The sequence below is a fragment of the Centrocercus urophasianus genome, unplaced genomic scaffold (genome assembly GCF_019232065.1).
Source record: "Centrocercus urophasianus isolate 14NV4802_14NV808 unplaced genomic scaffold, USGS_Curo_1.0 seq_25, whole genome shotgun sequence".
Lineage (NCBI taxonomy): Eukaryota > Metazoa > Chordata > Aves > Galliformes > Phasianidae > Centrocercus > Centrocercus urophasianus.
In genome coordinates this window covers 16,305,376-16,332,046 of record NW_024884811.1, presented here as the reverse complement: position 1 = coordinate 16,332,046, position 26,671 = coordinate 16,305,376, and the positions used below count along the sequence as shown (strand labels likewise).

General features: G+C 38.0%; 1 protein-coding gene across 19 annotated transcripts in view; it reads right to left on the bottom strand.

Moving 5' to 3' along the window:
* Positions 1 to 26,671, bottom strand: part of PRLR (prolactin receptor) — a 194,013-nt gene that overhangs the window by 42,533 nt on the left and 124,809 nt on the right. For 14 of the 19 annotated variants that reach the window (XM_042825635.1, XM_042825633.1, XM_042825641.1 and 11 more), the window contains one exon: positions 6,509 to 6,567. The exons of 4 other annotated variants lie outside the window; for them this stretch is intronic. The gene's annotated coding sequence lies outside the window, so the exon portion shown is untranslated. Of the gene's footprint in view, positions 1 to 4,639; positions 4,703 to 6,508; positions 6,568 to 26,671 lie in introns of all 19 variants that reach the window. One more of the 19 variants, XM_042825638.1, reaches the window with a different exon arrangement.

Below are 26,671 nucleotides of genomic sequence, written 5' to 3'. Positions count from 1 at the left end.
GGATCTGTTGCTGATGGGCACTGCATTTCAAAGACTACTCCACTACTTCAGTTTCCAACTCTATTTTAATTGTCCAATTCTATAAAAGCTCAAACAAAATCCATTCTTTTAAAAGTGGAATTGGTACTTCAAAATACTTCAACATGCACAGAAGCACCTGAAAGGAAAAAGCCACCATCTCTTTTTCAGTTTTCAAAACCTCTGATTTAAGCAAAACTGCTTACTTTATCCCTGAGTATGCCTAGAATAGTTTCACAAATATATCTATGCAGTAGGATACACAAATAGACAACCTCCAAACAAACATGTATACACGCTGCTATGCTGCTATGCAAACATTTATTCTTAGATGAATGTTTATTAACCTAAGCTTGCTCCTTTTCTTTTTAGTTCTTAATCTCACATCACCTTCAAATAACTTACAACATTCAAAAACATAAACAAAAACTGTGATTCATTTTACAGAATCAAAATTTGAGCAGATTGTTTGTGAGACTTAATGAACATCTACATTTTCTTTGAGCATAGTATTAAAGGTCTGTTATGTATCAATTATTTATTCATGAACAATTGAAAATAGTCAGATGAAAGAAAAAGCAATCTTAAGATCCTTTATGTGCCAAAGACATGACTCTCCTATTGAGGAAAATGACACTAAAGTCAACTGTTTTTCATAAATCACTCTTGATTCTGTTTCTCTGTGCGATGGACTTTCACACGTGACACTGTATTTCTTTCCATGCTCTATATGTAATATTTTCACTTTGTTAAAAGTAACTCATTCTAATGAGAATTTCACAGCCTAGCCAGATTTGTATTTTGGAGTTACTACCGAACATTCTAGGAATTATATGTTCATAACCCACACAGCTCAGCAACCAAATACATGGCCTTAGTCCTTGACTACACAGTCCATATTAACATCTTTACTCTTTTAGAATCCTGCTGATAGTGATCTGAACTTATTCACTTAGATCTACCAACCTTATCTGGAAAAAATGTATTGGAAAAAATATACACTGTTTTATTTAGATTGTTTTGTAATTCTAAGTATCACAGCATCTAAAGATTTTTTTCACATAATACCTACAAAATATTAACTGCTACAAGTAAAACATACAATATTAGGTGAGTCCTAAATATAGCAGGAACATGGACATGAATTACTGAAAAGCTTTACAAATTAATTGCTTTCCTGACACAATCTTTGTTCAAGTTCTTCAGGAAGCAAGCATTTCCCTCCAGGAATAAGAATACATGGTAGCAGCTTCTCAAGGTCAGTTTTCTAACGGAATTTAATTCACTAATAAAAACTCTGATAGAAAACCAGTTTTATTTCACTTAGTGTATGCATTTTTTGCCAGACAGTGAATTTAGTAATTATGCATAAATGATCCATTACAAGAAGCTAAATCTAGTAAGAAAGGTATTGTGGTTTTGGTATCTGACAGGAGAAATGCTCTAGCTTACAGACTAAATGCTCTATTGTATATGTAAACAATCAGAAAGAGGCACTGTTAGTGCTGCTAACACCATTATCTTAAAAAATACTCAGTAAAACAGGTGGGAGCTGATAATTGAAGTAGTTTCTACAAGTTTACAAATGAAATTGGTAAGAATCTCAGTGCCTCAAAGGCTCTAAAACTAAGCTCTGAGATGTGAGCTTGCTGCTGCTGAGAGCTAAAACTATATTTATTTTCTATAGGGAAAATGCTGATTCTGGAGTAAAAATCCATGAACTGGAGAAGGAAATAAATTTCATGGATGGAAAAGGATGGAGGACAACAAGCCTTCTTGGTAGCATCCAAGAGATTTAAAAGACAGAAGTAGGGTAAAGCTATGTTCTGCTGGTGAAAGAGAGAACTCCATTCCAGAGTGCTGTTTCAGTCTCAGCAACAGCTTAGTCTTTGCTTTTGGGCATCTCTTCATCACCTGCAAAACAGGTATACACTAAATCTTATTTAGATGTGTATCTTTTTTGACCAGAGTTATAATTTCCCTGTTGAGGTTTCCAAGAAACATAGAGCATTTAAGACTGAAGGTAACATTCATAAGCAAAAATATTGCTAGTGGCAGTATAGTTGTAATTAAAGACAAAACAAAAAGAAACAAAACAAAAGAATGACAGAATAGATGAGGCTGGGTGGGACCTCTGGAGATTATCTGGTCCAACACCACTGCTCAAAGCACGGTCAACTAGAGCAGGTTGCCCAGCATCATGTTTAGTTAAGTGGATAGAGCACATCAGACACTTCTTCCTTAAGACCCTTCAGAACAACACTCCACAAACAAAGCAATAATATATTACTAATTCCATCTATTGAGAGAGATTAGGAGGCCAGTTCTGAAAAAAATCTTGTGCTGGAGCTCCACTATGCTCATTTTCCACTGGTGAGTATGTACAAGAACTGGCACTGAGGGTCAGGAAATTCTGGTTCTAATTCTGAATCTCTTTTTACTTTCTTTTATATGATATTTTTCCATTAGTCAAATTCTGATTCCTTTTTTAGTGGAGCTATGTTCATAACAAGACCAGCAGCCAATGACTGAATTCCTTTACAAACCACTTTATTTTTGACTTTACAGCCAAACCATTAAACAAGCCATATAAATTCTCAACCTGGGAACAAACTGTCATTCTTTAGAAAGTTAATTTGTTTGTGTTTGGCTAACTTCATGGAAAATAAAGGCTCTATCAGTTCTTGATATTTTTTTTCTATGTCTCCATTATCATGCAGGTTGGTAACCCCTAGCAAGAATTATATATCTGGTGTTTCTTTTTGAATAATTGCACTGAAACTACATCCCAAAACACTAATGGTTGTCACTTGACAAAAAGCTCAGAATGAAGGCACACTTCACATTACTGAGAAACATAAATCTTCATCCTTTTTAGCATCTACAAAATGTGAAGATCTGTGTTTTTCTTGCAGCTTTAATTTTATGACAGTGTTTGACATTAAAATCCAGTAAACCCTCCAACTTACATGATGAAAGTAGTATTAGCTTATGAAGTCTGGGTGGAGTACCTGACTAAGGACACTGTGAATTAGGGAGATGGGCTCTGTGCCAGCTATGATGATGGCACAACAGAATAAGAGAATAATTATCCTGGATTTTGTAATGATTTTTGTTCCATCCTTCTCAAGCCAGGAGATGAGGTTTGACTCATAGACAGTTGGTATGAAACAAAGTTATTTTCAAGTTTTGTTTTGCATCTTTGCTGAACAGTGCCAAGGTCTGATGAGTGGCCTACAGACTTCTCCTTTATTCCCTCACATGTACCAAAAGTTTCTTGACCACTGCTGCATCCATGAATAAAACGTCTGTAATTCTAAGAGAAGAAAAGCTTTTTCAGAAAAGGTTTTGCAATGCTGAGTCAAAAGGAGTTAAGTCATAAAATGTGGCAATACCTTATTATTAAAGCAGGGGAAAAAAAACAACACATATTCTTCCATGAGCAGTGAAATTAATAATTTTCTAAGAATTTAGTTTACCTTGCCACTGTAATACCAGCCTCCTTCTTCCTGACATCCTCCATGACAGTTCAGTGGCCAACAGATAGAAAGGCTGCAGCTAAACTCATGCTCATGGAGCAGATTCAATGTGAGTAGTTTGGTGGGCCAGCATGTACATGCTGACTATACAGTTGGCTTTTGCCTAATGGAATGTAGCCTTGCTGAAATTCTGCACAACTGTGCTCCAGTGTAATTGGAATATCTCTCTTCCATTCAACAATTTTCACAAAAATTGTATTTTTCCATTATCTTTGGGATCTCTATCCTGTTTAAATGTGACTTAAACTGAGCAACAGGATAATGCATTATTGGAGGTAATAGGGATTATAGACTGTGAGATCAAATAGCATCACTTCCTTTGTAAAGCAAATTGAAAGCAGAATCACCAATGATTATTTTGTAATTTTAGAGTGATTTTGATTTTAATTTTCTGAGAAGTCTGTATCTGGCATGCTGAGTGTTTCCGTCCACTCTGAGTGTAAAGTTCTATTTTATAGGTAGCCACCTGAGCAAACAGGGTGTAGGCTTTATAAAACAGGAGGAATCTATGCTACTGCCTCCCTTGAATAAAAATATACCTGGCCATTCATATATAAACCAGGAGGCATATACTGAACTATCATCTTATCTTGCTGAAGTTCAATCCCAGCCCTCCTATTTTTTTATGGTATAGAATAATACAAGCTGGAACTGTTCACTATCCCTCATTTCCATTCTGGTAAGAACAATATGGTCCTTTCAATATCTAAAGGGGAGCTACAATAAGGAAGGTGACAGACTCTTCAACAGTCTGTGGTGACAGTACAAGGGAAAATGGTTTCAAACTAAAAGAGGAGAGATTTAGATTTAGATTGAATATAAGGAAAAAGCCTTATATACAAAGGGTAGTGAGGCACTGAAACAAGCTGCCCAGAGATATGGTGGATGCCCTGTCCCTGAAGACTTTTAAGGTCAAAATGGATCAGGGTCTAAAAAACCCAAGCTAGATGCTGATGTCCCGGTTCATTTCAGGGGAGTTGGACTGGATGACCTTTAAAGATCCATTCTAACTCTAAGGCTTCTATGGTTCTAAAAATACACAAGCAGAAGAGACTACGACTACAGAACAGAGTTCAGAATACCTGGTTAGGAAATAATGAGGTTTTCTTCCATCTTGCCCAAGTTTTCTGTTTATTATTCAGCGGCTACTTGACATAAAATAAATGAAGAGATCTAATCAGAAGAGAGCATTTTAAAACAGCAACACAAGCAGTGTGTTTCCATCTTCCCCAGCAGTTCAGAAAGATATTGAGAAGAAAAGGTTTTGGCTGAGTAACCAAGAACTGTCTAAGGCCATGTCTAGGTTTTCTTAGTGATAAATTCACAAATAAATGTATAGGAAGATAGGCCAATATCCTTGTTTGTATGAAAGTCAAAGGCAAAAGTTTGGAGATGTAGATTCATAGGTAATCATGGCAAAGAAAACAGATGTAGTTGTCTTTCCAGATACAGAATAAGATATGGAGGGAAAATAAAGAAGATCAAGAGTAGAAGAAGAAAAAAGTAGCTGATGCAGTCAGGACAAGAAAAATCTTTCATCCTGTCATGTGCATGTGTGTGTGCACGTAGAAGGCAGGGAAGGCTGAGGAAGAAGAGAAGAAAGTAGTAAGGGAAAAGAATGAAAGCTACATGCATTTTGCAATTATTTTTATAGAGAAATCAGTTACTTGGCAATATAATTGATATTTCACAAGCTCCATATTACATTTTAAAAGCTTGCACAGAAGAGCTTGCAGAGTCATCATCCTTAGAGAATGAAATTAGTCAACTATCCATGTTTCTCAAATTAGACATGCAGAAGCATATCTTTCTTTAACTTTCCATTCAAAAGAAATGTTCAAAAATCAGCCTGGAAGAACAAACAGTGGTGTTTGCCTGAATGTAAGTTAGAAAGCCAAGTTAGTTGACCTTAACTCTAGACACACAACAGCTGTTTAAGTTAGGAAAGTGGAAAACCAAATACAGCTGGTTTATTTACAATTTCATGAAGTTATGTGAACATTTGGAGTTATGTACTGTGCAGTAAACACATCTGCAAGGTTTATGTTTATGAAACGCTTGTTTATGAAGCACCTATTCTCCCCTGTGCATTGATTACAGCAAGTGAAATGACAGTAGCAGTTAAATGTTATTGCAAGACAAGATCAGACAGATACAATAAGTTCTTCTTATCTGGGATGCTGCAAATGAAGAATTGCAAAAGAGGAGGTAACAGTGTCACATGCACATAGAAATCATTAATTCAGGAAATGATGCACACAGAAAAAAATAATGTGCCTGTATAATAACAGACCCTTCCCCTCTTACACCCACAACCAACAACAGCAACAACAAAAACAGAAGAAAAAAAAACCACAACAATCCCTTAAAAACAAAGAAGTAGAAAGACCAAGCAGGCACACGTAAATTTTGTGAGTCTCCTACAACAGTTGAGGAGAGCAGCAAAGAACCAAAGAATAATTTAAGTTGGAAGGGAACTCAAAGGATCTTTAATCCAAGCCCTGCTCAAATGATGAGATGGGGTTAGGTAGGACAAATACCATACCACTTCCTTGGGGCAACATGTTGCAGTGCTTGAATGACCTCACAGCGAACAAATTCCCCTTTATATTCAGTTCAAACCTCTCTTACTGCAATATAAGCTTGTCATATTAGTCCTCATACCATGCACTACAGCAAGAGTTTGGGTTCATCTTCTTAAGCTCCTTAAAGAAACTGGAAGGCCGTCATCAGGAAGATGCAGACCTGTATTTCTCTTTCTGTTTATTGCTCTATCATCTTTATGTTACTCTCCCGTTTTACTACAAAAATTTTCCTCTCTTAGAGTACATGTGTGAATTTTAGATTGAGCTCCTGACATAGTAATTACACATTCATTTAGACTGCTATGATGCCTGTGACCCTTTCTCATTCTCAGAAGCATGTGAAAATTGCTTAAGCTAAAAACTTACTTCTTCACTCACGTTGGCTAAGTACCAGCAGTCGAGGAAAAGGGAAAAAGGCACTTAACCTACAAAAAACAGTAAGCAGCAACTTAATATGAACATGTACATTTCTACAAGCAAAATACTCATAGATCATATAAAGGAACTCAAGACAGCTACTGCTGTTTCTTCATAGCCCTCTCAGCACGAAACAAAAATTTTGATTTTTTTTTCTGAAATGAGTGATATAAACAAGGTCAACTTCTGTTAACTCCCAGAAAACTGGCAACTGCAACAGTGAGAAGACATAAACAAATTACCAAAATATTGAAAATAGATATGTGTGAAATGAGTGGCAAGTAGTATTTTGACACAAACGTGTTGGTTGGAAGGGACCTTCACAGATTACTAACTCCAACTGCCTGATCACTTCAGGGCTAAACAGAAGTTAAAGAATGTGACCAAGGGCATTACCCAAGTGCCTCTTGAACACTGACAGCCATGGGTCACCAACCACGCCCCTAGGAAGCCTGTTTTAGGGTTTGGAATCCCTCATAGTAAAAACGTTCTTCCCAATATCCTGTTTGAACCTTCCCTGGCACAATTCTGTGCCACTCCCATACTGCCATCAGCCACACCATCACCCAGCCACATCCCCCTGCTTCCTCTCCTCAGAGAGCTGCAGAGAGAGCCAGCTCTCCTCTCAGCTTCCTCCAAACTGGACAGACCAGGTGTCCTCACAGGACACATTTTTCAGCTCTTTTACAGCTTTGCTGCCCTCCTGGAGCTACTTCAAAGACCTTAACATCCTTTTTGAAGCAGAGAACTGCACACAACATTCAAGGTGAGCCCACATCTACTCTATGTACAACGGAAAATCACCTCTTCTAGCTCTGCTGTGTTCAGTGTACATCACAAGGCAGTCTGCCTCTTGGCTGCCTGGGCACACTGTTGGCTCATCTCTCCCCAGCACCTGTAGGTCCCTTCCTACTGAGCTGCTCTCCAGCCGCTCATCTTCCAGCTGTGCCTGCAATGTCCAGCACTCTTCATCCCACGTGCAGAACCAGGCATTTTCCCATGCTGAATTTTGTGCCATTGCTGACTGCTTAAAGCTCCAGCTATATCTCTCTGCAAGGCCTTTGTTACACTGTGCATTCAATCAACAATCTCTACATACATTGTATGGATACAATTAGAAACCTATTTTGCTTCAAATACAATGCTGGCCTCAGTAGGGGGCTGGGTAAACATTATCAGGAGCTCAGCAAAGAATGGAAACTACCTTGTTGGCTCTCTTGCTCTCAAGAGATATGGCTGATAATGAAAGTCTTGAAATTAGTGATTTCAGTACAGGCTCAGAAAAGGACTTTATATCTTGACTGAAATTATATTATCAGTCTCCCCCAGGGTGTTTGGCATGAATGCTTCAAAAATAGCTTGAGAACATGTGGACACAAAATGATTACCAACTCACTGCTAGACCAAAACCTACTTAAATTTTGCCCGTGAAAGAAATAATTCAAGAACATTTCCCTTTTATGTAAAAAGTACTTCTTGAAAGTTGCAAGATCAGGTTTTTAATTTGAGACAGTTACTTTTTGTTTCAGATGAAAGACATCACTACAGGTGGAAATCAATTTTTAATTCATTTTTATAACAGCTGTGTGTTTTCATGACTGGTCCATTCCTTTTAAAATCATTGCCTTTTCCGCAGAGATACAGATATTCTGCATATGCTCATTTATCCCTACAACTTCAGAATGAAAGACAATTTACTGCATTAGCATCTCCCTGAACTGGACAGCTTTGAAAGAACAAAGCCGATCACATCATGATTATGAAAGGAGTGATCCTTCTGCATTTTGCAGAACACAAACCACCAGCTCTGACCACTACATTGAGATGCTGACAAAGCTGAAGTACCAAACTTCCAGAGTCAGGCCTGATAAACAAAAACCCTTCTCTTGCAGCAAGATAATGCCAGGCCCCAAATCAGTTTGAATACCATGGAGTACAATGCCAATCTTGGCTGGATTGTCCTATGACAGCCACTGTATAGTCTGCATTTGGTGCCTTCTGACTTTCACATGTTCAGGCCAATGTATGACAGATGACATAAGCAACATTTTTCTAGCAACTACATCATCACAGCTGTTATGCAACAGTGGACCACCTCTGCTGCTGCACATTTTTATGAGCATGACAAATAGGCTCTTGCTCACTGCTGGTAAAAACGCACAGCTAATGGTGGTGACTATGTCGAAAAATAGGTATTGTAGCTGAGAATTTGCCATATGAAACAGTGTTATTATGCTCTTCATATCCACTGTAGTTTCTATGGAAATACATAGGAGGCATTACTTTCAGACCTACATACTTCCTCAAGGAGTGATTTTCATATGTATAGAAAAGGTAGCTCCCTGCCTTTACTCAGCCACAGAAAGATTCTGAGATCCTCATACACTTTTCTCACTTTTTTTTGCTTGTAGCACATGCTTATTTGGTGCACACTAATTTTTGCTGACATTGATGGATTTTCTATTTGCAAAACAAAAGCAGTGCCATTTTGCATGCCACATGCCTGCAGAACATAAGTAGCTTGTGAATATTTGAGAGAAAAAAGAAAGTTGCACTCTGACTTAGAATTCTAATTTCTAGATCACAGAAAATGCAACATTTTTGTTTTAAAAAAACCCATGCTTGGTATGTGGAAACAATCTGGAAATTGGTTCAGAATGATTCTGACGTGATAAAGCAGGAGGGTACCAGTAGCACCATAATTTATTAAAATGATCATTAGATAAAATAATAACCTCCCTCTATTTGAATGTAAACAATAGAAATGAAATCCCAAATTTTATTCTTTGTCCATTGTCTTAATAGGTAAACCAGCAAGGGCTCAGAGTCCATTCTATTGAAACCAAAAATTGTTCTGAAGTAAAAAAATCTCATTTGAAAAAAAATCCTATAAAACTGACTTTGTATTTTCTGATTTCTAAGAGACTCTCTTTAATGCTACAGAAAGATAATCATTGTCATCTCACACACTCACCTAGTATTACCTATTTAATTTATGTTCTACACCAAATTGGTACCTTGGTGCAGTTGAGTCCTCCCTCCACCTAACTGCTGAACAGTGACCCAGTACACTATCACAGAATCATAGAATGGTTTGGGTTGGAAGGGACTTTTAATATCATCTAGTTCCAACCCCCTGCTATAGGCAGGGACACCTCCCTCTAGATCAGGTTGCTCAAAGCACCATTCAGTCTGACCTAAGCAGGGGTCATCCACAGCCTCATGGGGCAACTGTTCCAGTGTCTCACCATCCTCAGAGTAAAGAACTACTTCCTAATATCTAGTTCAAATCTACCCTCTTCCAGTTTAAAACCATTTCCCATCATCCTGTCACTACCTGCCTTTAAAAAAAGTCCCTCCTCAGCTTTCATAAAGGCCCCCTTTGAGTACTAGAAGGCCACTATAAGGTCCCTTTGGAGTCTTCTCTTCTCCAGGCTGAAGAGCCCCATGTTTCTAAGTTTGTCCTCACAGGGAATGGTCTAGCCCACTGATCATTTTCATGGCCCTTTTCTGGACCTGTTTCAACAGCTCCATGTCCTTCTTGTGCTGGGGGCCCTAGAACTGAATGCAATACTTCAGGTGGGGTCTCCCAAGAGCACAGTAGAGAGGCAGTCCTCGACATGCTGGTCACACTTTTCTTGATCCAACCCAGGACACAGGTGGCCTTGTGGGCTGCAAGTGCACACTGCTGGCTCATACTGAATCTTTCATCAACCAACACTTCCAAATCCTTCTTAGGGCTGCTCTCAAGCCATTCTCTGCCCAAACTGTATCTGTGCTTGGGATTGCCCCAGCCCAGGTGCAGGACCTTGCACTTGGCCTTGTTGAACTTCATGAGGTTTGCATGGACCCACCACTCAAGCCTCTATAGGCCCGTCAGGATGGCATCCCTTTCCTCTAACATGTCAACTGCACCACTCAGGTTGATACTGACTGCAAACTTGCTGAGGGTGCACTCAGTCCCACTGTCCACGTTGCCTACAAAAACGTTAAATAGCAGAGTCCCAAAACCAATCTCTGAGGAATGCCACTTGTCACCAGTCTTCACTTGGATGTTGAGCTGTTGACTGCAACTCTCTGAGTGCACCCATTCAGCCAATTCCTCATCCAACGATTGCTCCATTCATCAAATCCATTTTCCCCCGAGTTGGTGACTAGGGCAAGGACAAATGCCTTGCACAAGCCCAGGTAGATCATGGTTGGACTCGATGACCTTCAAGGTCTTTTCCAACCTGAGTGATTCCATGATTCTATGTCAGGTTCTCTTCCTTTATCCACTTATGCTGTAACTCCACCATCAAAGGCCGACAAGTTTGTCAGGCATGACTTGTCCTTGGTAAAGCCATGTTGGTTACCACCTATCACCTTGTCTTTATTTTCATGTTCATTATTAACGCGTTCAGGAGTATCAGCTCCATGATCTTGCCAGGCACATAGGAACTTAGTGTTCTTCATGTCTGCCTAGCCTGAACTGACAGTTTTGCTTGCCCTGTAACACAGGGCCTGCTTATGGGATGCTGGTGGATGCTGACAAATGCAGCCTACAGCTTTATGATCCAGGGAACACTCCTATGTTCAAGGCAACCCTACAGATTGAATAAAAAATCTTTTTGGACTGACCAACATGCAAAACCACAGCTTCAGCTTCAGTTTCACGTAGGGAGTCTGAACACATCTGCTGCACTCAAATGGCACAAATAGAACAGAATTAAAAATATATAGATCATACCTTTTAATATAATTCACAACTTTCTGTCCCAGGACTGTTTCAGCACAGCTATAGAGATCTGCCCCACAGCTTAACATGTTCAAACAGTAAATACAGTCCTTTTACTTCCTGTACATCCTTATGATTCCTCTCTTGATGTATCTACATTCTGCATTTTTGAATCTGCACGTCTGGTCTTAGTTCTGCTGCCTTGATTTTTCTCCATTTTCTTTAAGGACTCTAGAAGAAAACGTAGCATCACCCAGCATTTTTCAGACACTTTCCCTCATTCAGGTAAATATGCAAGTATTTCTCTACTAACAGCAATGTTATATAGCTGTAAGTGTAAAGCAGGCAATTTCGACTTCACTGAAATAATTGCAACACACACACACACACAAAAAAAAACCTCCAAAAAACAAACAAAAAGCACAAACAAAAACAACCAGTAAGAATTGATAAATCCCCACCACAAACGTCATAATAACTTCAGAATTTTTCTCACGTTATCAAATTACCATTATTTCCATGTATCAGGAAGGCCTAGCAAGAGAAAAAAGGAGCAAAGGAGGATCTCTTGCCATCAAAGTTTGTATGGCAAATATACTGCTTCCTGTATTATAAAAAAAAGTTGAATTAAATTTTAACTTTCATTTTCAAAAATATTTGCTTTACTACATTACTTCCATTCTGTTTATAAGTTGATATACAGTTAGATGATTTTAAGGATTAAAATGAAGTTAACTGAAGCTATTTTTTGGACTGCGTGATGTTGTTAAACAAGCTACAGATAAAAATAACTGGTATAACACTGCATTTTTATAAGCTGTTTTTCACATTTCAGGTTAAGACGCATTCCTGTGGACCGTGTCTTAAAAATTAATAAGAATCAAGCTAGTAAGCACAATTAGAATGGAGTTTGGAAGAAATTTCAGAAGGAACTGCTGTAAAATGGAACTCCTTTTGGAAATGTTGAATTAAGAGACTGGTTATGCCATAAAAAATCTCTGTGAAAAAAGTAATCCTGAATATCACAAAACTAGTAGTATGTGTTCAAGTCTTCCCTGCATGTCCTGGCCAGATCAAGCACTAACCTGTCCTCAAATGCCCTTATACTAAGGAAGGGAAGAGAAAATAAAAATGTTTACATTGACCTTAACACATTTGATAGAAATAGGCACAGAACAATGACCTTCACAAAAAGGTATAGAATGGAACCACAGGTTAGGGAGGGGTTGTATAAGTAACTAGATTGAGACTGTACAGTCCCTCAAGGGTGAGGACAAAGCAGCTTAAATTTTCTCTAAGAAAATACAGAGACTGCGTGGACTAACTCCAAGAGGGGAGGGTGAAGTAGGAAAAGAAGATTATTTTAAGCAGATTCCATGCACAAGCTGCTTTTTAGCAGCTGGACTTGTCTAAAAAATATACATATATATATATACACACATATAATCACATATATATATATCTACATATATACAGAATGTTGTAAATATTTAGGATAGAAAATTCCAGATTTAATTTTTGCTTCTAAGGAAGAGGCACTACTGAATTTGAACCTTCACCAGTTTTATGCTTTTGCACACTGATAAAAGCAAAAATCACTTACAATGTAAACTGACTACTGACCACAAATATTGTTTTGTTAATGATTTACACACCCAGGAAAAATGTCCTCAGGTTTAGTACACTGCCACTGTAAAGCACATTTACAAGACATACTGCAGCCATGAGGTCACAAAGAAAGTATTTTCTTTTACTGCTCCGTTTCTACAAAAGCACTGCAACACTCTTGCCAGCCACAAGCCAGCCATTCTGCTTTCTGCTTTCCTCTCCAAAGCAAGTCTGTCTGCCCCGTAACAGGATAGTGCAAAAAAAAAGCCAAAAAAAAACAAGGTCAGAATGAGAAGAAACTACCTTGTTGTCTTTGCTATTCTAAAACCTCATTAGGAAAGAAACACCACATGAACAAACACAAAGTTGAAAGAAGAACAGCCGATCAGATTACTGAAGCTATGAGGAAGACTGGAAAGAAACTAAGTTAGGAAGGATTTCTAGAAGCAAATGCATTTTTAGAAGATAATGGCATATTTGGGACTGAATGTAAAACAAGATTCCATGAAAAAGTGAATACAAACATCAAAGAGCTCAGTGCTGTAAATGCAAACCCTCAGCCTCTCTGACAAAGGAAAACAGCACTGCTACCCAATGCAGAGGACTGGAAAACTTCATATCAAAAAAGTGGAATATATATATATATATATATATATTTTTTTTTTTTTTTAAAAAATATTTTTTATTTATTTTTTTTTTTTTTTTTTTTTTTTGGCTACAGTCTGTGATTCAGTCACAAATACATTGACCCACTCTGCATTAACCTTTTTTCCTCAAAGAATTTCTACTATCTTAATCTGAAGAGTACTGTTTTAATGCAGCAACTCTTTCAGCTCAATCTAGACATGTGCAATAAGGCTAAATACAACAGCACACACATACTTACAAATGAACCAGCTCATCGTGACATATTAGTTTTTATTATTATTAGAATTTTATTATTATTTATTTATTAGTATTTATTATTAGAGTTTTACTATCATGAAATACCAACTTTTAATCATCTTGTTTTCTATATGGAAGCTGGCATAGAGGAAAAAAAAATAGACCATACAGGCAAGCTGCCAAGATAAGAAGAGTTACTTAAAGAAAGTATTATTAGCGACAGGGTAATCAAGTCATTGAATGCCTTATCTTCTTAAAAACCTTGGAAAAATGTCTATTGGTATTCTTTTAACCTTGGTGTTATTTAAACAAGATTATAAATATGAGATGAACTGGGACAAACTGATACAAAATATGTAACTGAGACTCAATTAAAATAACAACCACTTCTTTCATGGCAATGAGACAAAGAGCTTTTGTGAGCTGAGAAAGCAGATTTCACACACTCTTCAAGAAGAGACATTAATTAGGTTTAGAGATATTAATTTAAAAACTTCTCCAAAATTTTTTTTGGAGATCAGTTCCTGAGGTTTTATTTTCTCCTGCCATGTTATCCATCTTGTAAGGAGAGCTGCAATAGCAGGGTAACTGAGGCAGCAGGTGGGTAATACTGATACAGATCAAGCTCCTGTTGCAGCTCTTGATGTTACTGCAGCCCAGGAAGAGGAGATTTCCAGCAAGGGGCTAGGAAAGCAACTGGGGCTGCAAAGCAAGAGCCCAAGGAGTCTGGTACATGAGAGAGAAGATCTGCGCTCCAATGTTCAAAGTGTCTCCTTATACTTCTGCATATAGGACTCAAGTTACAACACTCAAACTTCAGGGAAAGGACAACAAGTTGAATGCTCTTGAACAAAGGATGTATTTTGTAGCTGGGAAATGAAGGACCATACTGCTGGTGAGAATTAGGCATGTTTTCATGATCCTGGATACATCTTGTCTTTCTAGCTACACTACTTGCACATAGGCAGAAGCCTAAGCTTAAACACCTTGGGTACTTTCAAAATCAAAATATAAGCACCTGACAGATTTTGCAAATGCTGGATTTATATGCTTTGATTTTGTCTAAGTGCAATGCTGAGCACTTGCAAACTACAGGGGATAGTTCAGAAGATTATTTCTATCTAGAGTAACATACCCTAACAGACACAGTGCTCTCCAGCTTAACTTCTGTCTGCTTGTGGTAGCTTCCACAAGCTTGCAACAGTCTCCTACTTGCAGGGTCTTACTTTCAAATTAAGCAGCATGTTAATTACAATATCAGTGGAAATTGTTTATTATCTTGTCAAAAGCCAATTAATTAGTCCAAATATTTCAAATTTAAAATTATAAAGGTGTTGTGTTCTATTCTACTCTATTGTACCAAAACCTAATAATAATTAGGGTAAGTATGCATACTGACTAAAACAGTGACCATTAAGGTTGGTGTTGCGATATAAGATCAGGATAAGCTGATCTTAAAATCTGAACGAGGAAGAGATTAATCATGATATTACCTGGCTGAGATGTGCACAGCTTTAAAATGTCTAAAAAGTTTATCAAACATCATTTTGTCCAGGAAAACAACTGTTATTAATTGCATATTGAAACAGTGAATAATATTGATTTCCTCATTCTGTATGAAGAAGACATTTTCCTTCTTGCTCTCTCTCTTTCTAATTGAGCTAGCTATTACATCTACTTCTGAGAAACAGAGAGTTGGCTTTGAAGTTGGCTCTTTCAACACTACAGTGACTGCACAAAGTGAAGCTCAGACATACTGCACCAACGAGACTGAAACAAGTCTAAGACTCTTATAAGACTATTAAAAATCTTGCAAAACTGCCTGGAATAACTACTGCTAACAAAATCAGCTTTACTGTGTTCTAAAACAAAAGACTTCATCAGTGTCTTCACTTTTCCCTTTTAAGCACAAACCACTCCTTTAAATTATTTCTAATTTTTAGATCAGTATTTTTGGTGTCTGTGAATACTAACTCATTATTTTTCAACTAATAGAAGTTGAATACAGAACTGATAACAGCATTTGGTAATCATAGGCAAATAAGTCAATTAAACCTTGTAATTAACTTGTAAAGAAAGTATATCTGCAATAGAGAAGTTACTCTAATTTTAATCTGGCACTTAAAATTAATACAAGGAAAAAAAATCAAGTAAGATACTCACTTTTTCTTATTTACATCAATAGATTTTCTCTAATGGGTCACATAGAATTTCACCTAGGTCATTATCTTATCTATAACAATGACCAGTAATAAAAATACGGAAAATAATTCTCTAAGTTAAATACTGAGTTATTGTACCTGCTGCACCAATCCCTTGTACACTTAAATTTCTTCTCCTTTTGCTACATCTTGTCCATACAGAAGAATTTGAGAGAATTTAGAGACAGCTGGAATTGAATACAGTATTTAAATTGGAGTTAGTGCCTTTCTGTTTTGTTGGGTGCAATATCAAAAGCCCACAAAACTGTAATTAATGGATTCTCTATGCAATGGAATCTATGGAAAACTTGCATGACAAAGAAAAGAAATTATTTGACAGAAGACCAGAAGTATCTCCCTGATTTCTCCACCACTTGTGCCAACATTAATTGGAATAATTCTCACATAGTAAGTAAGGACATGTTCTCAAACAACATGAAAACTGTGATGCAGCAGAAGAGAACAATTAGTCAGAAATTAATGATCAAGGTGTCTGAAGGTTGGACTCATATCTCCATATTTACTGTCATCCTTGAAAGTCAGTCTTGAAGTGTTTGCTAATTAGAGTGTAGTTCAAACAACTTTTTAGGCAAGCCAATTTATTTTTCATTTTATAGTTAAATTATAAATATTTTTCTCATTCAGATGAACCATCATTCGGAAGAGTAAAGTGTAGAAGGATTACTTAAGTAAAAATTTACTAGGCGAACAAAACCTCAAATCTTTTCCTTCAAGAATGACAGCACATTCAATATTTGCAATCGTTGCCTTGCATTTTCTTGACAAGCAAAATGAAAAACCCATGTCAGTTCAGAGTAAAAACATTTGTTATTCCTGATATTGATTTAATGTGAAAATTCCCATTTCATTTTTTTCCTCCACAGTTCACAATATTTTAAATCATTGCACCCTGAACACTTGTCATACTGTGGTAAGGATCAGATTCAATCTCAAATTCATTTTCATTTTTCTGTAAAGGTGTTCCTTTTCCATTCTGGAGCCCTGCTGCTCTGCAAACATGCTACGAAGGGGATGCATGCAGTATGGGCTTTGCAAGACCTCAAGACAGATACCTGCCAGGTTTACTTTAGACTTGTGTTGGCTTGTCTAAACTTTTTTTGTCTTGTTTAGCTTTAGTAAGTTTTTTAAAATTGATTTTTATTAGTAGCAAATTATTATTGATGATGAAATATTTAATAATAATTTAATAGTGATACAGAGCAGAGGAGTAAAGGCATTGGGGTTACAGGCTGTCACTTGAGATCACAGGGGCTATAAGCAGCTCAGCGACGAAACAGAGTTGAGCAAAAGGACAAGAAGGAAGATCAGTATTCAAAATATGTAAAATGCACTGTGTACAGAAAATCTGGATGCAATGCAAATTTGCGACCAATATAAATAAATAGTGAGGTGCAGAGCATTAAGAAGGCATGTAACAGTGGATCAGAGTGTAACCTACATAAGACGAAGAAGAAGCCAAGAATATAAGAATCATATTCCTCCTAGCAAAGAAGTAATGCCACCATCAACATTTCATTCCTGGTGGTGAAGTGATGATTTGCTGCAATGCCCCCTGCTTCCTATCTGTTCAAGGCAGAACAGCATTACTTACCTCACCAGAGAGGGAGGCAGCAAAGGGATGAGGATAACAAAGAAAAGGTATATACTAGGAACTGTATGCATAAAATTTTTAATTGCATTAATATTATTGAGAGTTTTTCTTAAATGGTATTATTTATTTTCATTTCTTTTTTCTGTAGGAATTAGATTGTTCAATTTGACTATTAAGAATTCTATTATAATAAAATAAACCCACAGCTTTACACGTAAGGAGAGTTTGTTTTCTGCGTATTTCAAAATTTAGAAGACAGCATTACTTCTTTTACCTAGAACTTATTTTACATTTCATTTTTTTTTAGTTTCCTGACTAATCCTCCTTATTATCTCATGTTATTTCTGACACAAGAGATGTTTGATATCTGTTTTTCCTGTGTAATCTCATTGATTTCCCTAAAATCTGTAACATATTACATACAGAAACAAAATGATCATAACAAATACAGAAACATCATACGTCTGTATTTCTGATACAGAACAGAGATACGTAAATCGTAACAACTCCTACTTCTTTGCTTTTACTGACCTTTGACATGATTTTTTCCTCACAGAAAAAATGGTACGTGTAGTTGCCGGAGAAACAGAAGGAGAGGGAAATTTGAAAGCTTAATTTACAGGCTGAATTTTACAACCAGTTGATGTAGTGCCTTCTCATGTACATTCTTCAGCTGGAACTGCTTATGTAGTCAATTATCTGTTTTAGCATTTGTTTCTAATAGTGTTCCTAATGCGTAAACCATGCTTTAGAAACAAGACAGTTGCTGGACTGGACAACTGACTAATGCGTAGTTTAGTGTGATGTTGCTACAGCAACCAGAAAGATGAAATACTATGTCATATATTATTTACACATTGCTTGGAACATACAGCTTTCTAAAATCCATTAGCCAAGCAGAGGGTGCTGTTATGGAGGAGATGAAGGTATCTTAAAGCACTCTAAAATAGTTTCCATTGTTCTGGAGGTGCAGGGATGTAAATAAATCAGAGTGAAGTACTGAAAAATAAAGGAGCCTTACTTTCTGAGCATATTATATCAGTATTTCTGATTTTACGGTTACCAGAAGATTTGTGAGCATACGTCTAGATCCTGGACACAGACTTTTTACTTTAGAAGTGCACATCTGTGTTCCACAGCAAGGCGTGCAGAAATCTTGTACACAAAGAAAAACTGCTACTGTCTGAATGAAGGCTCAAAGAGTTCTCAAAATGGAGGCTACGACCTTGCTTCAAACATCTTCCCAGCCATCTACTACAGATAATTGCCTCTCCTACTCCCTGCAGGTGCACACAGAAACTGATACGAAAACAAAACCAGTGTGTTGGTGGTGGTGAGGGAAAATAAACATAACAGGCGGCTTGGGAAATACATATTGGCGAATTTCATGAAGGAAGCTATTTATGCATTGTTTGCAAATAATCTGGAAAACATACAGTTTAATTTTATCATGAGAAACAGTACCCAAGATGGGGTTAAAATTTTAGATTCACCAATGAAGTGCACATTTTGGATAAGGCAGTGAACAAAACATCTGGAAAGGAGTCTGGAGATGTTTTCCAGACCACAGCAGAAAGATTAATGACCCAGTCTGTCAAGCTAAAATGGAAGCTTACAGAGGGACTGAAGAAGGTTTTGATTTAAGAAAAAAAGAAAAAAAAAAAAGAAGGGCAGTAAAACAATCTATAGAGTGGATAGGCCTGCTGCTCTTTGTCAGAAATGGATATAATTCTTTGCTTATGTATAAACACAAGAGAGTTTCATAATTATGTAAAAAGGGAACATTTTGTGCTGCCAGCAGAAGAAATTCTGTAAGCAATGTATGATGCCCAGTCTTTTTCTACATCTGAAGTACCAGAGGGATTCTGGCAGATGCATTCAGAAGAGAGACAAGTTTCTGCACATTCAAGACACTCCCTGACAGCACTAAAACAGTGAAACGTCTTTGGAGCCCAGTGCTTACTACACTTTTCATAGCATCCTCCTCCATTATGAAGAACATGGTACAATATATCATTTCAGGGTTGGAGGTAAAGGTGACATGAATCCAAATGGAGTAAAGTACCTTCCTTATTTTATTTGAGAAGTTTGAATGGGATCATATTTTTGAAAATGCTAACTGTTGTGTGACCATATGCCATAAATGGACTGGGTCTAACACAGGCCTGAGGACTGGTAAGAAGAGTTGCAAGGAAGGAGCCTTGCTAGAAGTCTTCATTCTGGAGAGAACTATAGAGCCTGTAACTGTGCCTAAATTAATGTGATGATGACTTCCTTGGAGGTCAGTGGCAAAAATTTTATTCACATAACTGTTGGTATTCTTTTACCATGGTACATCACAATTCCAATAAACAAACAAACAAACAAATAAACATCTCACCATGAGCCCATCTCGTTTTACATCTCAGACATGTGACATAATTAAAAGCTAAATTCATTCAGCTTGGACATCCCTTCTTCATTCTGGCAAGGATAACTACGCTACTGAGCTTACTGGCCTCCACCCAGACTGTATGTTGGCTCACATTTAAAGAGATCCCCTTCTCTCTCTGGAAGAATCCATTTGAAAAAACTGAGCCAACCAAGAAAGGAAACAGAGCTCCAGTCTACTGTAATGCTCTAGTACCACCTAATACAAATGACAAAGATCCCAAGAGAATGCAGTAGATAATGGCTCATGAGATCATGAGAAGGAGTCCCGAAGAACTTCACAGAGAATGGTGCCGAGCCCTGAACAGGACAGAAGCTCAATGTCATGCCTAGTCATGCTCTTACAGTGAAATCTTCACTGTGGCACTTGCTAAATGTGCTTTCAGCCAGTAAGGAAAACCACGTGTGCTAACAAGCACTCACATGCAAAGCAGTCAGGATGCATTCTGGCCAAGTGGAGGAGGTTGATTAGAACAAGGACTGGCAGCCTTGCCCAATCATTTTTTTCCAAATAATCCTTCCAGATGGAGGCCAGGGACCCTGCCATATCATGCCATCTCTTCTTGTAATGCATTCCAGGCTGTACATGTAATCTCTTCACTCAAACAGTAATATTATATTGCCCAGTAAAGGGAGTCCTGGTTTTGGCTGAGTGCATCATGACCTAAATTAAAGGCAGGCCTGCAGTGTCCTATAGAAGAGAGGGCAGCTTCAGTACTGTACTTTACAAATATCAGAGGAAGTAGGTATAGGGTAACAACTGGGTTACAGAACACTAGGACTAGAAAGGGGTAAATATTCATGTCATTCTTTGATCTTTACTGAGTGTTAGCTTTTATGGAAGCTGCCAATTGACAGAGAAGCAATCACAGAAAATCTGAAAAAGACTTTTATAAAAAATAAGAGAAAAATCTCTGCTGAAGCAAATAATCAGAGGCAAAAAAAATTCATTAATATATAGCTAAGTGTACTGTGTTCTCCATCACACTGTTCCTTGGGCAAAGCACATTCTGAGCATAGACACAAATTAATGTTACCTAAGCATTGTAGTTCATTGTGGCAGACAGCTAAGCACCACAAAGAGATCGGTTTACCTCTCTGCACAGCAGGATGGAGGAAAGAACTGGAAAAGAATGAAAGCGTGAGAACTCATTTTGAGAACTCAGGTTTGAGATAAAGACAGCTTAATAAGAACAAAAGAATGAGAGAATGGAAGAAAGAAAGAGAAGGGAAGGAAAAAGAAAGGAAGGAAGAAAGAGCAGAAATTAAGAAAAAAAGAAAAGAAAAGAAACAAAGAAGGTATAGAAACAAAGAAGGAACAAAAATAAACAAAACAGGAAGGAAACTCAAGTGATGCACAATGCCATTCTCATCACCAGTCCTGAACAATGCCCAGCAAAATGCCAGCAGCAACCACTCCTCAGCCAACTTCCTGAGTTTTCAATTGTTCAGCATGATGAACAATTGGTGGTGTCAGCTTGGTGAACAAATGGTGGTGTCAGCCATCCCTTTGGCTAGCTGAGGTCAGCTGTCCCAATTCCATCACCTTGTACACCCTCGTGCACCCCCAGCCTCCTTACTGGCAGGACAGTGTGAGAAGTGGAATTTCTTTAGTTGGTGAAAGCACTGCTCAGCAAAAACTGAAGCATCAGTGTGTGATCAACATTAATCTTGTCTTAAATCCAAAACACAGTGCCATATCACCCATTAGGAAGAAAATTACTCCAACCGAAATCATGACACTAAGAATGACTGTAAACACTCTAAGAGTCTAAGTGAGTCCTCATACTTATTGGGGAAAAAAAAAAGTTGAAACAAAACCTTAGAGAAAGTCTTCTTTTTTTTTTTTCTTTAAATGTGGTGAGTTGTCTGTGAGCCTGCTGTCAAATGCCCACCCAGCAACTTTCAGCACTCTCAACAGGAAAGGAGAAGATAAGATGAAAAATGTTCCTGTGTTGAGAAGAAAAAGAATGCAAGAACAATCACAGTGCTGAAAATCCTAAGCAAAATACTAGGAGAATTTTGGCTTTGTAACTACAGTCAGTTTCAGGCTTGACAACAGCTTAGGAGCAGTCCTTGGAGACACAAGCAGGAAGGATCATTACTTCTTACTGTTATTTTACAGACAGCAGTGTCTAGCTGTTTCTGATAGTTTTATCAGACTTTGTATTGTTTGTATTAATAGTAATAAATATTAATAGAAACTTTGTATTAAGTTTTATCAACAATACTGGTAGGCCTTAAGCCACCTGATAGTGCACTCAATAGATATGTTATGAGAAGTTGTCATCAGAGTAGAACATCCCATATGACAGCAGATATATGCGTAAGTAGTAACAATCTAGGACAGAACATTCATGTCTTGACTGTAAATTTCTGTGTGGGAACAAGTAAACAACATAGCCTATAAGGAGACTCTGAAATTCTGAAATATTCGAATTGCAGTGTTTCTCAAAGTATATTATAAAGCCGAGCATTAACTGCTTATAAAAGTTTGTAGTATACCAGAGTATGACACAGTGATGTCAGGAGAAATGTAGCTTCCTCAGAGAGCAGCTATGGTTACACATTTCTAACCAAACTCTGGCTCAGCTGGTCATGCCATCTCCCTGGAAAGCAGCAGAGATATAAGCAACAACCAAGGCTCTGAACAGTTAGTGGATGGTCTTGATCATGAAGTCATGGAATCGTAGATTAGTTTGAGCTGGATAGGATTTTCAAAGATCATCCAGTCCAGCTCCCTTGCTATGGGAAGGCACATATCTCATTAGATTATGTTGCTGAAAGTTGCATCCAACCTTGCTTAACAGTCTTCCTCACAACCTGCTCTTGAACACTTCCAGGGATGAGGCAGCTGTAACTTCTCTGTTCCACTGTCTATAGCCCTCTCATTGCAAAAACAAGATCTTCCTTATACCTAATCTAAAAATATCCTCTTTCAGTTTAAGACTGTTTCACCTTGTCCTGTCACTATAGGTTCTGGTACAAAGTCTATCTCCATAATATAAACCTTTCTATAATTGAAAGGCTTGAATAACATCTCAATGGAGCCTTCTTTTCTCCAGGACAAATAACTCCAACTCTCTTAGTCTTTCTTCATAGGAAAGGTATTCCTGCCCTCTAATCGTGTTTGTGGCCCTCTTCTTCCTAGTACTGGTGACTACACAGCTGGATTTAGCATTCCAGGTGGGGTCCCGTAAGAGCAGAAAAGAGCGGGGGAATCACCTCCCTCAACCTGCTAGCCATTTTTCCTAAGCAGTTTAGAATGCAATTAGCTTTCTGGGCTGCAAGTGCACATTTCCAACTCATGCTTATTTTTCATGCTCCAGTATTCCTAAATACTTTTCTGCAGGGCTGTTCTCAAGGAATTCATCCCGCAGTCTATATTGGTACCATGGATTGCCCTGATCAAGGCAGAAGATTTTGCACTTGGCTTTATAGAAACCTCATGAGGTTCACTATTGGAATAGTTAGGCTAACAGAGCTTACAACAGTAAAACAGCCCCAAATCATTATGGATTATGTTGTCAGCAAATTCCAGAAAGTGTTGCCTACCCACTTCTTTATCAGTGTCAATGTCCAGGAACAGCTTTGAAAAGGAAGAATGCCTAATTCCGAATTTGTGAAATAAGGCCCAGAAGAGTCTTCCACATCCTGAAATGATCACGCCATTACTAAACTGTTCAATGCCTGAAAGAATGATGTGATCTATCTGCAGATGCTAGTGTGATCTCACTGTTGCCATCACTGTACAGTTCAGTTGTTTTCTCAGTGAAATGGCCAGCACGCAGTTTTGCATTGCTGAGTGATACTGTCTCACAGCCACAAAAATAAGAAAACTTGCTGACTTTTCAGTCAGCCTGTCAGCTTCTTGTCCCTTTCCAATTTCATGTGTATCAGGTTATTGACAGCAAACTGACCCAGCAAAATCAAATGTTGACATATAACTAGTTAGGGCAACCTATACAGGCCTACATGTTTAGATTATGAAGTAATCTAGCACAAATGAGGCAGGTGCCCTGTGGATATTATTAGCAGTAATGCAGAATTTCTAGGAAATCTATTCTGCTCAGGCATTCTCTATCCAGTTTGGATGGAGTTAGAGGATTCTGAATTGTCTAAGTAACTCTAAACATCTTAGATTCCAAATGATGAAACAGCTGTTTCATTCAACAGTGACCTCCAGCACCACTGTATGGACGTCAATCGACAGAGAGCTGCTGGGCATGGGAAATTCACAACCAACATACTTGTTTTCAAATACTGGAAAGAAGCAAGTATTAGACTGTGTGGCCTTATGATCTTATTAGGGAAATTCGTGCCTTATTTTTTTTCTAAAGTACACAACCTAGACACAGTATTTTGTACAGATGTGTAGCAGTGATTACCAAAGAGATTTTGAGATTTTGGAAGACATGAATTTAATCAAGTTCAAGTCCTAAAATATGAGGAGAGCAAGTAACAAATACAATCAGAATCACAGATTCCTAGAATATCCTGAGTTGGAAGGGACCTACAAGGATCACTGAATTCGAGAATGGTAGGTGTTGGAAAGGAAGTCTAGAGATCATTGAGTTCAAACCCTCTGCCAAAGCAGGTTCCCTACCTAGGCACCTAGGCACTTATCTCCAAAGAAGGAGATTTCATAGCCTTTCTTTTGGATTAGCTTATCCTAAAAAGTCCATCTACATATTTTCTCTAAGCCCCACCATTCTCCGAGAGCCAGGGAAGGCCTCAACAGGTCTTCTGCTACCTTCCTGTGCTCCAATGGAAACACTGCCTGACAAATTTACCCTCCCCATTTCTTAATCCAAAATTGGTATGTCTTTCCTTCCTCCCTTCCTCCCTTCCTCCCTTCCTCCCTTCCTCCCTTCCTCCCTCCCTCCCTTCCTTTTTCTTTCTTTTTTTTTATTGTATTCCCAGGCTTGAATATACAACTATGTCACTTTGGCCAGAATCCTGGAAATGCATTACTGTTCAGAAGACATAATCCTGAAATTTCTGTTTGGAAGACATTCATTTCAGAATACACTTAAGTGGCTTCAGGTTTATTCTTCTCACAGTTCCTGTAAAGCTCGATGAACATGCACTCATAATGCATGCTCAAAACCAAATCTGTCATAATTGCACTGTTTGGGATAAAGGCATATTAAGGTATTCATAAAATTAAATCATTCATCTTAGATCACTCTTTAGTAATCTTCTATGCATTTCACCCTCCTTTCCTGATACAATAACACTGGAAATTAGGCACCTCAGCTTAAGTACAGAAATCCTACAGAAAGTTGCAAGGATTGCTGCTGATGAGCTCCTGTCAAATCTGATTGTGAATTTAGAGGGTGGTGGCAATCAGTAGGTATTTGCAGCTGCTTGAACAGTTAACACTTTTTTTAGAAACAGCACTTGTTACTATTGTAATGCAGAAGAAATTTCATCTTTATAATGCTGTTCCAGATCCCCTCAGAGATTAGCTTGATCTAAAAGAGTTTACAAAAATTGTGAAAAATATTTCAACTTGAGAATTTTCTGTCCTGACAGTAGCAAAATCAAATCCTTTGTACTTTGAAGTGAAAAGCACATGTTTCATCTATGTGGATGAAGTGAATTGAGCTGAACAATGAAAGACAATGGAAAAAATGGAACCTTGACTGTCACTTACACAAGGAGGGGTGTGAAAAGAAAAAAGGCTGCAGAAGAACACTCAGAGGCTAGTGTTCTTCTGTTCACTCATAGCTCTAATGAGAGGCATTCCTATGGAAGTGGAGGCAGGCATCCCCACTCTCGAGACTCCATACATAGTACACCACAGTCAACTTATCTCATAGGCTTATGCCTGTCACACTGGGGCGGAGCCACACCTAGAGCAGCTGCTATCTTTCTGCCTGCCTTGCTCTCATCTCTCCTTGCAGTGCAGTACTGGTTCTCATTGCTCCCTGACAACAGTGAGGTGGACAAATCCTGGTTGATTTGCAATTAAAAAGGAATATGGGACAATGTCTTCCTAACACAGCTGATTCCAATTAACTGCTCTGCAATTTCTCCTAAGCTAATGGATATCTACTCTTTAGATCACTATTTGACTTTTCCATTTAAAATTCTACTATGAATTAATCATGAACACATACACCTGGCACACCTTCACATTTGTCCGTCTATCTGCTTTTTCTGGGCAGCACATTGCGTTTTTGGGATTGCAGCAAGGGCATCTTGGCAGCACGACAGAGAAACAGAACAGAGGCGGCTCGCTTCCTTCACCCTCCTTGCTTCTGCACATGTACCACCATTTTCCATGTGTCAGGTCAACTCCACAGTGACAAGCAACTACCTTAACAAAAAATGTGTTGGATTAGCAAGTTAAATCAGCTTCATAAGGGTTCCTGTGAGCACTGAAGACAAGCAAAGCGGTGTTCAGTGGCAGGTAGGAATAACAGAGAGGAGGGAGGAATGAGTAAACTCCCCTTTTACAGAAGTATTCATTAATTTAACTTTACCACACTGTCAAACCCAATTCTGTGACACTGTACTCAGTTGAACAATAGCACAATTTTATTTTACAGTGATCTATGCCAATGTTCTAAGAGTTTGCAAAGTGGGACAAAAAACCCATAGAAAATAGTTCAGATCTTTGAACAGCCTGCATAAATGGTCTGAGTTTTCTA